The sequence below is a fragment of the Vulpes vulpes genome, chromosome 1 (genome assembly GCF_048418805.1).
Source record: "Vulpes vulpes isolate BD-2025 chromosome 1, VulVul3, whole genome shotgun sequence".
Classification (NCBI taxonomy): Eukaryota; Metazoa; Chordata; class Mammalia; order Carnivora; family Canidae; genus Vulpes; species Vulpes vulpes.
In genome coordinates this window covers 86,074,873-86,087,437 of record NC_132780.1, presented here as the reverse complement: position 1 = coordinate 86,087,437, position 12,565 = coordinate 86,074,873, and the positions used below count along the sequence as shown (strand labels likewise).

Here is a 12,565-nt window from a genome sequence, read left to right as displayed (position 1 = left end):
ATTAAGATGGAGGACTTGGATGAGCACAACCCTAGCCTTAGGGGGACACATAGGAGATTACCATAATATTTAAGAGAAATTGGAAAAGGCTTGAGTCAAGCAGTGATAGGAGTGGAAAAGAGGGAAGGAGCTGAATGGATAATAGGCAGAACTTGACCATATCTTTAGGGGTGGGAAGTGAGGGAGAGGAAGGAGTTTAGGATGATTCCTACATTCCTAGTAAATGACTAAGATTGGAATGCAAGTAGAAGAATAGGTTTGTGGTAAAGGACCATGAGGACCTTAGGCTGAATTCACATGATGAGTCTAGAATAGTGCCTGGCACTAGGCACTGTGTACATTTTAGCTATTATTATTATTTATTTAAAAACTTTAAGGAGCACTCATTATTGTGAATTCAGTCTTTAACTCCTACTGCATTGCTATGGGTTAGGTACTGTAATCAACTGCTTTTGACAGGTGAAAAAAGTGTTATGTCAGTAATTGATAGAGCTAGGAACTGATCCCACGCACTTGGTTCCAGAACTTACATTCTGAGCCACATTGCTTTGGTATGATATCTCTAACAATGAATAGATAATGAATGAGTGAATGAATGAATGAAATCTCCGACACTGTGATAAACTCAAACTGGAGTCACTGTCTTGATGCCCACAATTCTTTCTCATCCAGGAATGGCCTCATATATAAGATGGGCCCTGAGTGGCCACATTGTGCTGCGTGGTACCCATCCCCCTACCTTCACCCCAAAATATATTTGGTTGATCTAATCAGAAAATTTCTCCTGTGAATTATAGACACTTTTATGGAGACTCACTCTGGCTGAGAGTTCCCAGAGCTTCAACACATGTGCCTTTAGAGCTGCTTAGGTTACTACTCTCCCCAAACACTGAGTGTTGACTGCTTTGCATTCCTTAGATGCGGTCAGTGATCTGTCACTGAAATCTGTAGTATCCCTCTTGTGGGGAAACAGAAAGGCTGGCCAGGGGTATTAATCTACAGAGCAGTGCCTTCTGGGGACTGTTTTATTCTAGTTTTACCCTAAGCAGGTGTTTACCTGCCTGTCTTGCCTCTAACTTCTAGAATCTTATTTATTAAACTGGCCTGCAGTATTCCCTGTCCTCTTGATTTTAGCTGGGCAAATGACTCAGATTTCTAGGGGTTAGGGCCTGTTTTCTATTTTCAGAATCCAGGTAGATTCCTTCGGTCCCTATAAATCTTTGACAAACAAGCCTAGCTCCCCCGCTTCCTCCCAGAATCTGGCCTCAGCTCTTCACTCTTCTCATTATTTCATGAGTTGGATTAAGACTTTGATTGTTCACCAAGCAGGGTCTAAATTATCTTTTCCTCAAAAGCCTCTACCTTGAACTATTTAAGGATTATGAACAGTGAATTAATGTTCTACCTAAACCGAATCGGCAAACCATTTTAAGTTTGAAGGTTTTTTTTGTTTTTTTGTTTTTGTTTTTTTAAGAATTTACTTTTTCATGAGAGACACAGAGAAAGGGAGAGACATAAGCAGAAGGAGTAGCAGGCTCCCTGTGGGGAGCCCGATGTGGGACTCGATCCCAGGACCCCAGGATCACAACCTGAGCCAAAGGCAGCTGCTCAACCACTGAGCCACCCAGGTGCCCCTGAAGTTAGAAGTTTTAAAGTTTTTTCTCCATGTGTGAAGGAATGTTTCATTCAGCATTTCTTCAGATTTAACAGGACATCAAGGAATTTATAGCTTCTTATTATATGAGATTGACAGGAAGCCTTCCAGAATGATCCAGCCCACATGTTCACACCTTTGTCTGAATTCCTGTATGCCTGTCTGTAATTCATTCAGTGCTCAAATAATATGGGAAGGGTTTTGGTTAATATTTCATGTGGGTTTGTTTGTCTTGCCTCTTCATTTCAACTGTGGTTTCTCTGAGAGCAGAGAATCACTAAAGTTGGGGGCTTTCATAGGTCGCTCAGCTTCCTTCCTTCCATTCTGTGACTTCTGCTAATAATAAAACCATCGGTCAGATTAAGTCATTGTTAGCCACTCCTTCTGAGTCTGTGAATAGCAGATATTATTCATTTAAGCTCTTGTAAGTCTCAATAATTTGGTAATTTTTAATATAAAGCATAGTTTTAGAATTGATAACTTCCACTTATCCTTCTTGAGCTGAGTGCTTTCAACTTGATTTTGTATTTTTGTGTTTTTTTTTCTTTTCAGTGGATACAGTATCAGGGTAATCCAGAAAATATTAAACTGCCCAAGAAAATATTCATCATTTTGTATACTTGTTTCTGTATTCAGAGATGTAAAATGTTATTCCATTACTCATTGCATAACTAACTTATTGGGTAAAAATGTGAATTCTGACTTTACAGAGTAGTGGAAATTTCTCTCTTGCTATCTTCAGATGGAAACAGAGTGAACAAGTATGGTTCTGTCTTCTGTTTCAGTTTCAGGATTGCAGCAATGCACAACTCACCTCTTGGTTTTATTTCTAATTTTTTATTTTAAATTTTTTTTTAGATTTTATTTATTTGACAGAGAAAGAGAGAGAGCACACAAGCAGGGGCGGGGGAGCAGCAAAGGGAGTGGGAGAAGCAGGCTCCCCAGTGTGCAGGGAGCCCAATGCAGAGCTTAATCCCAAGACCTCGGAATCATGACCTGGGCTGAAGGCAGATGGTTAGGCAGCTGAGCCACCCAGGTGCCTCTATTTCTAATTTTTTTATTATGTGTCCAGCTGTACTGATTAGTGACACAAATCTGTTGATTTGAGAAAGTGACACACAGTGTGTAAGCTGAATTGTACCGTATTGGTAGATATCTTCCATCCTCCTTCCCTCTTCCTTGATTACTGCAAGGTAAGCCAGGATGCAATGATGTTAGCCGATAGTATCATACAGCTCTTCTTCATTAATTACAAAGGACTCTCATATATATTTTGTCTTTTAATTCCCATAAAAACCTGGCAAAACAGTAGTATTGTTGCTGTTGTCTGTATTTGAATTCCATACTTGAGGAAAGACACACTTGGAGAAATTAAGTGACCCCTTGATTACTCAAGAAGTCAGGTACAGAGGCCCATGACCCAGTGCTGTCAGTGCTTGACTGAAAAAGGCAAGTTTATCGTCTTAGGTCACATTCCCTGCAAATAGACGGTGAGATTTGCATACAGAAGGTTTATGGGAGATGCCGTGGGAATAACACTTGTCAGGGAGAAAGAGCAGCAGGATTATGCAGAGGGAGAAAATGAACTTTAGCGCCTGTACAATGGAGGCCTCAACAGCAGGAAACTTTGAAGGAGGAATGGCCCCCTCAGAATTGTTCGGCAAGTAAGGGAGCTAGCTAGTCATCTGCATTCTCTGCAAGGACTAGTTAGTGGCCATGGGCTACACCCAGGCACGAGGTGCACTCTTGGACTAAGCAGCTTCCTTCAGTCAAAGGCAATTCCTGGAACTCTGAGCCTTCAGTAAGCCAACATTTCTGGCAACTGGGGGACTGAGGGCCTTGGTCCTGAAGGAGATCAGCATGCCACATAATCTACAACCTTTGTGTGCAAGAGAGCACCCTCCTCCGCTAGAGCCTTGTTTGTGTCTTTCTGACCCAAACTGTTGCCCTGCTGAGTGGAGCCCAGAAAGTTGTCATTTTGTCCAAAGCCCTTAAAGGTTTAGAATAGCTGACCAGATAGCAAAAAGACAAAGTAGCCTTAATCCTAGGATGATTAGGAGCAGAAGGGGAGCCTGGTGAGGGAAGACTGGGATGAAAGCAGTGATGTGCCTTGTAGAAAACTAACTTCTGATGCCCATGGCTAACAAAAGGCCCTTGGCTGTCCAGACCTAGAACAAAAGTGTAACGAATTGTGGTCTTTGCTGTAATTTTGGGCTTTACCATTGTTGAGTGGTAAACAATTTTGTGATATTGACCTACATTTCCTCTGTTTTCTCCTTTCATCCCCCCTCATGTTTCTATGCCTTTGAAAAGCCTCAGACCAGTCCAGTGACTCTCAGTATGTAGCCTGTAGATTGTAATCATCAGAATTACTTGGAGCCTCTAAAAAAAAACTCCCCAAAACAACAACAAAAAAGAAAACAAAGTCCAGGCCCACATTTGATATCTGTTGGAACAGAATCTTTAAGAGTGGCGCATATGAATTGATATTTTCAAAAAAATTTACCCAGGTGATTTTTATATGTGTTCTACTTAGAGAACCATTGACCTAAACTGTTATGCTTTTGATGATGACTAAGCCTATTGGGATTTTTCAAATTAGCAAGAAGTTACAAAAACAGTGGGATAACAGAGCAACACATGAGCCTTGATCCCAGCAGATTTAATAATTCACCCCTTGTCTTTCATAGCAAATTCTTAGTGTGGCCATGAGAGACTGTCCCCAATTCCTTGGCTGGCTTCTGCCCAAAATTTCTAGAAAGAGAGAGGGATGAGTCTGATTTGGCTTTTTAGTAGCTAAATGAGAGATGCCAAATTCTTTGAATAGTCATAGGGGGGAAGTCAGTGAATTTATAGGAATCAGTAAACTTTCTAGGAGAATAAGAAAGTTCCAAGACATTTTATCTCAGATGAAGCTTTGAGGTGCTGCCTTATAACTAAATCCACTAGGATGAGAGAGAACTATGACAAGAAAATATATTATCTTCTTCATTGAAATAGGGAATGATTATTGTTCATCAAAGGGAAAAGCACTTCTAAAACTACCAATTCTGAGTCTGGTCATTGCAGGAAGTATCAGACTCACTTAAAGAGTCTGATAAACTCCTAAGGGATTTTGATGTTCTGTGCTGGGTGCTCTGGGGTTATGCCAAATGCAACAAGTACAGCCCCTCATGGAACTTATAGGCAAGCAGAAAGGATGGGCAGTAAAAAAATTAACAATAGAATATAGTAAATATCAGGAAAGAGGAAGTGCCACAAAGTGTGAAATCATAGAGCCAGTCCAGTTTAGTCTAAGGTCAGAGGGTTTTCCATTCTCATGAAACATATAAAAATAGAAGCTGTGAGGCTGGCTTTGGTTATAACACAAAGGGCCTCTTTGTAACAAAGGAAAATCTTTTGATCTATCTAGTTTAAAATCGACCGATCCTTCATGTGTGTGTGTATCTGTCCAGTATGTGAGCACACACATTGGTAAAGAGAGGTAAGAACATGACTCCTTCACTTAATGAGTAAAACACAGAGCAAGGAACAGAGAAGGAACTCTCTTGGTAGCTCATTCGATGTACCATTGCTTGAAGTTAATTAATGTTTTAACATGTAATATATGGTAAAAAGAAAATAAATTTAAAGTCTGAAAATCATGAGCTTGTATGACAACTTTTAAAAGTTAATTTTAAGAATCTGATGATTATGGCCTAGGAGGGTACTTGGCAGATTTGCTTTCGGGCTCTGTTTCAGTTCAAGTTTGAAGCACGTTTCCTCAGAGGTCAGCATGTGTTCTTGCTTCTCATCTTCCTGCTTCACATTCTTGACCCTGGTGAGAGAAGATGCAGCAATGCTGTTGAAGTTTGTAGCTTCCGCCTGGCTTGGCAGGTCATGCTAGGTCCTTGTTCCTTTTTTCTGGCCGGTTCTTGCTCTTTTAGTATTTCTTTCTTTCTTTTTTTTTTAATTTGTTCTATTTATTCATGAGAGACACAGAGAGAGAGAGAGAGAAAGAGGCAGAGACACAGGCAGAGTGAGAAGCAGGCTCCACCCAGGGAGCCCGATGTGGGACTCAATCCCGGGTCTCCAGGATCATGCCCTGGGCCGAAGGCAGTGCTAAATCGTTGAGCCACCCAGGCTGCCCTGCTCTTTTAGTATTTCTGTATCTGCTTCTTTTCTCCCCTTAAGTTATAAATTTAGTCTAGGGCAGGGATTATGATTTCTGGATTTTTAAATCTTTGAATCTCCTACAGCTCTTCTATTATACTTTATTACATTAAATAAATAACCTAAAATGTAATATCTGGGTTAGAGGTGATCCTTGGCTTGAGAAAGTAACCAAATGGGTTCTCTATTAAGAACATACTTGTTGGGGATCCCTGGGTGGCTCAGCGGTTTAGCACCTGCCTTCGGCCCAGAGCGTGATCCTGGAGTCCTGGGATCGAGTCCCACATTGGGCTCCCTGCGTGGAGCCTGCTTCTCCCTCTGCCTGTGTCTCTGCCTATGTGTGTGTGTGTGTGTGTGTGTGTGTGTGTGTGTGTGTGTGTGTGTGATGAATAAATAAATTTTAAAAATCTTAAAAAAGATCATGTGTCTCGAAGATGGGGAAAAAAACCATTAAAAAAAAAAAAAGAACATACTTGTTTAACCTGACATCACAAAGCAAATATGCCAAGTGCAAACGTGCATATTTAGCCTGTGAATGTCAACGTTAATTACTAAAAATACCATCCACTTGGCTGAGTGCAGGGAAGGGATCATTAAGTCATCATGGAGCAGCACTTATTAGATGTAGATGGTGGTATAGAATGTCCTGCTGGGTCTCACTTGAATCAGCTTAGACACATGTCCACACCATCCAGCATCTTAGAATAACACTGGTTTAAATATTAGGATTTAAAACCATAGTGCAAATGAGAATATAACTCAGGCTTGAAGTGTGACTTTGAGTGAACAGACATATGATGTCTTATGATGACCATTGACCATGTTTTCTTACATCTTTCTTCCTCTGCTTTGGCATGTTCCTTGGTTTATTTCAGGTATGACTCAATTTATGTTCTAATGTTTTGTCTTATTTTTGCTGTATATAGGAAGTATATGAATAGTTAGGAAATCATTCTCGACATTTGTTCTTCCACTTTCTATTTTGTATAGTTTAAACTTGATTTATTGCTGAAGTACAGGTTATGAGTTAGTCCACTCTGAACCCGGTTGAATACTTTAATTGTAAATTAGTTCAACTTTTAGATTTTCGTTAAGAATTGGAATTTTTATTTTTTTAAAGATTTTATTTATTTATTCATGAGAGACCCACAGAGAGAGAGAAAGGCAGAGACACAGGCAGAAGGAGAAGCAGGCTCCATGCAGGGAGCCTGACATGGGACTCAATCCCGGGTCTCCAGGATCCAGGATCACGCCCTGGGCCGAAGGCAGGCACCAAACTGCTGAGCCACCTGGGCTGCCCAGGATTGGAATTTTTAAATTCCAAGGCTATGTTAGTGGGGTGCCTGGGTGGCTAAGTAGGTTAAGTGTCTGCCTGTGGCTCAGGTCGTGATCCCAGCGTCCCAGGATCCAGTCCCACATCAGGCTCCCTGCTCAGTGGGGAGTCTGCTTCTTCCGCGCTCTCTCTGCTCCTCCTCAATGCAGTCTTGTATACTCTCTTTCAAATAAATAAATAAAATCTTTTTTTTTTTCATAAAAAAGACTATCTTGGTGAAACGAAATATTTTCTCCTTTTGAAAACTCTTTAGAAGATAGAGCTTGTTTCCTAAAGAATCAAAATGTTGGTAGTGTCAACTCATTTGAAAAGAAGAAAGCCCCAGTTAGGCAGTATACTTTCGTTGTTTAATTGGAAAGTTTGTCAAGTTATAATTACCTTTGCTGAAACTCAGAATGCTAGAGACACTTTCTCCTGCTGACATCTGGTTACCTATACCCACCACTGATAACAGCATGAACACAGAATGAGGATTTTTTAAAAATTTATTTTCAATTGAAGCATAGTATATAGAATATTGTACTAGCTTCAGGTGTATGACATAGTGATGTGATATTTATATACATTACAAAATGCTCACCACAGTAAGTATAGTTACCATCTGTCACCGTACAACATTATTGCAGTATTATTGGCTGTATTCCCTGGACTGTACTTTATATTCCTGTGACTTATATATTTTATGGCTACCAGTTTGTACTTCTTCATCTCCTTCACCTACTTCTCCCAGCCCATCACCTCCCATGCCTCTGGCACCATCAGTTTGCTCTCTGCACTTATGAGTCTGTTGCTGTTTTGTTTTTTCATTTGTTTTGTTTTTTTAGATTCCATGTGCAAGTGAAATCTTATGATATTTGTCTTTGTCTGACTTTTTTAAAAATATTTTATTGATTTATTTGACAGAGAGAGAAGCAAGGGAAGCAGCAGAGAGCGAGGGAGAAGCAGGCTCTCCTATGAGCAAGGAGTCTGATGTGGGGCTCGATCCCAGGACCCTGGGATCTGACCTGAACTGAAGGTAGTTGCTTAACCAACTGAGCCACTCAGGTGTCCCAGAATTGTCCCAGGTTGTCTTTGTCTGTCTTATTTCACTTAGCTTGCATTATACCTTCTGTGTCCAGTCATGTACACAATATATGCTTTCAGTTTGTATTCTTTCCATATAGTCTCAGTAACTAAAGCATAGATAAGTCTTATATTCTGATTAAGATAATAAGTCTAAACTAATGTATTATTTTTAATTTGTATTTATTTGCTCAACAGTAGATAATAATTTCATATTTTTATTAAGAATATTTTGTCTCCTGTGAAATACCTTTCTATATACTTTGCTCGATAATTTGTCATGTTATTTTTTTACCAGTTGGGGTTGTCTCTGCATATAATATTGAGTACCTACACAATGTTTGTTATATTTTGTGTGAATATTTTCTTCTGTCTTTTGCTTGAATCCTTAATATTTGTTATTTTTTTTCCAGAGAGATTCCACATTTTATTTAGTCAAATTTGGTTATCTTTTTCCTTTGAGATTTCTTCCATAGCCTCACATTTCATAGAAAGTTATTTTCCCAGATTACTGATATTCAACTTTACTTTCCATTAGTATTTCTGTTACATAACAATTTTGTATTTTTAAGTCTTTGATGTCTCTGAGGCATATTATAGGGTCTCCAGTAAGGATTAGAGAGGAATAAATTCTTGCTGCTCAGTTTTACCAGCCTAGTTGTTTGCATTTTTTCCCCTCTATTACTTTTTGGTGGTTGCTTCCTCATATACTAACATTTTATATATAATTGGTCTATTTCTCAGTGTTGTGCTCATATCCATTAATCTAATTTTTATGTTTGTAAAAAGATTATGCTTTTAATTACTGTCTTATGACAAGTGGTAATATCTGCTAGGGCTTTCCTCAATCCACCAGTGCTATTTTCTTTTCAATTTAGAAAAAAAAAAACTTTAATCATTTATTATTTGAGTTTTATTTAAGGATCATTTTCTTTTTCTAGAATTTTTTTTAAATCCTGGTGGGAATTTTGGATTTAGTTCAGTCAAAAAATTAACTTGGGGAGAATTCCAGATTCCATTTACAAATGTGTCTAGGTGTGCATTCTAAAGTGGAATCTGTGAAGAGATGGTTATGTGAGAGAGAGAGAGAGAGAAAGTAGTAAGCAGGCAGGATTGAGAACTCCTGGTTACCCTCCAGCCAAAATTCACAACATCACCCTATTAGCATTACCAAAAAGCCCATTTTGTTCTTTTTTCCTGTTTGTTTCTCTCTTTCTCACTCCCTCCCTGCTTCCCTTCCTTCCTTGCTTTCCTTACATTTGTTTTCTTTTTGTAGTTTTTAATGTACATACATAATTAAAGAGTCAAAAAGTTCTATAAAACTAATGAAAAATGAAAGTCTAATGGAAAAAGGTCAGTCCCTTTCTGTTTCATCTCACCATCCCCCAAGGCAACTGTATTAACTCTGTTTATGTTTTCTTTTATATTTACTATGTTTACTGATTCTTTTGGTTTTTATATTTATATCTTGAAATAACATACTATTTCTTGATTTTTCCATTTTGGGCATTATCTATTGATTTTCCTTACTGAAGATAATTTAGCTCATTTTAGTCCTCTCTGCTAGAGACACGTACCCCTCTTGTTCCTTTCACCATCCTTCCAATAGAGCAGAATCCCAATTTGAGCTAGATCAGTATTTAGTAATTACAGGCTTATGATTAGGAAAATGCTAATCACAAGAGATCCATGGTTTATATCAGGATTACTGTCCTCTGACTACATAATCTGTTTTAGCTTTCCTGGAGGTTAACTGTCTGTGTTTGTTGTTGTTGTTAGTAGTTTAGTTTTATTTATGGTTATAACCTATTCAACCCCAAATTGTCTACATCTCCTCCCAAGGAATTTTGACCCATCAGGAATTCTGAGTTTCATCTTTCTGAAGAGATCTCTCCTGTCATCTCACCTAATCTAGACAGATGGGCTTTCCAGTCAAGTGCCAGCTCTTATCTTAGAATTTCCCATTGCCGTCATCCTGGGATGCCCTCTGCCTCTCTCCTCTGCTGGATTTTGTGTTAGGATTCTATAGTCTATCTTTTTTGCTTCACTTCCTTGTTTTGTTGGAACACATTCTCCACTCTCTTCCTGAGAAAGGGCATAGGAAATGTTTTTTGATGCTTTGTGTAACTGAACATTATTTATTCTACTTCATATTTGATTGATGGTTTGGCTGAGTATAGAATCCTGGGATGAAAATACATTTTCCTCAAAAATTTAAAGGTATTGTTCCATTATTTTGTTGTTTCTGGTGTTGCCGTTTTTTTGTTTGTTTGTTTGTTTGTTTTAAAATTTTTTTTTTTTTGGTGTTGCCGTTTAGAAGTCCAAAGCGTTTTGACTCTTGTTGCTTCATAGGTGTGTTTCTGTGCTCTCCCCCTACCCCACCACTATATGATGTCTTCTCTCTGAAATTATTGTTACTCAGAATTTTAATTTAAAGTAGTGGACCTCCAAATTCCTCATTTTCTCTATTATTTTTCACCTCTTTATTTCTTCCTTTGTACTTAATGGAAAAGATCTCTTATTGTCCTGTCTGTAGGATCTGGGTTGGTGTGCTGGACAGTAGGTGAAGGAAGAGGGCTTGAAGGTCCACATTTCATATTAAAAAACATTCTTCTCATCCTCCTTTCTTCAGATAGGTACCTCTCCCTTGGTATAGGTTCAGAATCTAGCCTGCACTCTGCTGCCAAGATGGGATAAGGGATGACAGATCCTTTCCTTTTCTTAAAAAGGCTTTAACCAAACTCAGTTGTTACTCTATCACCTCCTTTTTCATAGATACTTGGCCTTCTAATTTGGATTCCTGGGTATTTATCTTATGTTTGTTTCTTAGCTTAGGATTCAAATTTTAAAATATCTACTATGTTAGTTATCCCTCATCCACTTGCTTTACAACTTTCAGAATTTTATTGTTGCTCTCTTCTCTCTGCTCTTTCTCCCTGTTGGTGTATGCCTTTGTGAAAGTTCTTTTAGTAGGATCTTGGAAGGGAGCAGAAATACTATTTACTTTGCCATTTTATCCAGAATACAAAGATCATCTTTAAGAATACAAATGTGTGGGGATCCCTGGGTGGCTCAGTGGTTTGGCGCCTGCCTTCAGCCCAGGGTATGACCCTGGAGACCCGAGATCAGGTCCCATGTTAGGCTCCCTGAATGGAGCCTGCTTCTCCCTCTGCCTGTGTCTCTGCGCCCCTTTCTCTCTCTCTTTCTCTCTTTCTCTCTCTCCCTCTCTCTCTCTGTCTCTTATGGATGAATAAATAAAATCTTAAAAAAAATACAAATGTGTTTTCTAGAATAAGTGTGGTAAATTAAGCTACAAGCACATAAGAATGGATATATTCACCAAAATAGCTATTATTGCCTTCAAAAGCAGAGACTGGAACATAGGACTGGGATGTTTAAGTGGACAAGTTTGGATTTGCATGGGGGTGAGGCAGGGTGAGAGTCATCTCTGATTGGAAGGCATGTCTAGAAGGAAGGCAGGATAAAATGGCGGTAGCGAAGCTTCTATAGGCCAAGACAGATTGAGGGCAGTTAAGTAAAAAGCAAATAACTATAATCTACAAAATTTCTGTTGATGTTCATGGAGAGTGTATATTGACCATCAGGAGTAAAACTATAGGTCTTGCATTTGTTGAGAATTCACTCACTGTGTGTCAGGCACCTTAGTGAGGACCCCTTGAGGTTGGTAGTATTATTCCAATTTGCTCAAAGCTGGGAGTCCAATACAGGTTTATTAGACTTTGCTCCCTCTTTTATTTTTTATTTTTGCTCCCTCTTTTAAATACTAAGCTATTATGACTTTGTATCATAGCTGACACCAGTTACTGAAACTAAGAAACTTTTTGCCTTTGCACAGAAAACCAAAAGTGTATCTCCCTCATTATCTTCTTAGTTCTGTCTTTAAGTGTGTTGAAAATCAGGAAGTTACATAAGTCAATTTTGTTTCAGCTATCTTTGTACTTTAAATATATCAGAAGCCTATTTCACATTTCTGAATTTTCATTTCTTTCTTCCTATAATTTTTTTGTGCTGTTGTTGCTTATTAAAAAAAACACTTTTAAGGAACTGAGACCACATTTCTTTTGCTCATTGAGCTAACTTCGTCCTCTCATATTGCCTGGCACACAGTAGGTGCTCACTAAGTACTTGTTGAATAAATGCATTAAAGTCTTTGTCATAGTAGTCCATGCAAACACACATGTCCTGAAAGATGTGCACAAGAACAGCAACCCCATAGCCTACTTTATGCATGTGACTTAAAGGTTAGTTGACAGGGTGCCCAACTTGGTTTATGAAATTAAAATAAATCTAACATGCCATAATTTGTATACTGTTACATATAGTTTAGCTAATTAAATAGAGAT

General features: G+C 38.7%; 1 protein-coding gene across 7 annotated transcripts in view; it reads left to right on the top strand.

Moving 5' to 3' along the window:
• STX11 (syntaxin 11) overlaps positions 1-12,565 on the top strand; it is a 44,821-nt gene that overhangs the window by 10,680 nt on the left and 21,576 nt on the right. For 3 of the 7 annotated variants that reach the window (XM_072719155.1, XM_072719175.1, XM_072719166.1), the window contains one exon: positions 8,043-8,154. The exons of the other annotated variants lie outside the window; for them this stretch is intronic. The gene's annotated coding sequence lies outside the window, so the exon portion shown is untranslated. The remainder of the gene's footprint in view (positions 1-8,042; positions 8,155-12,565) is intronic. 7 annotated transcript variants of the gene reach the window in all.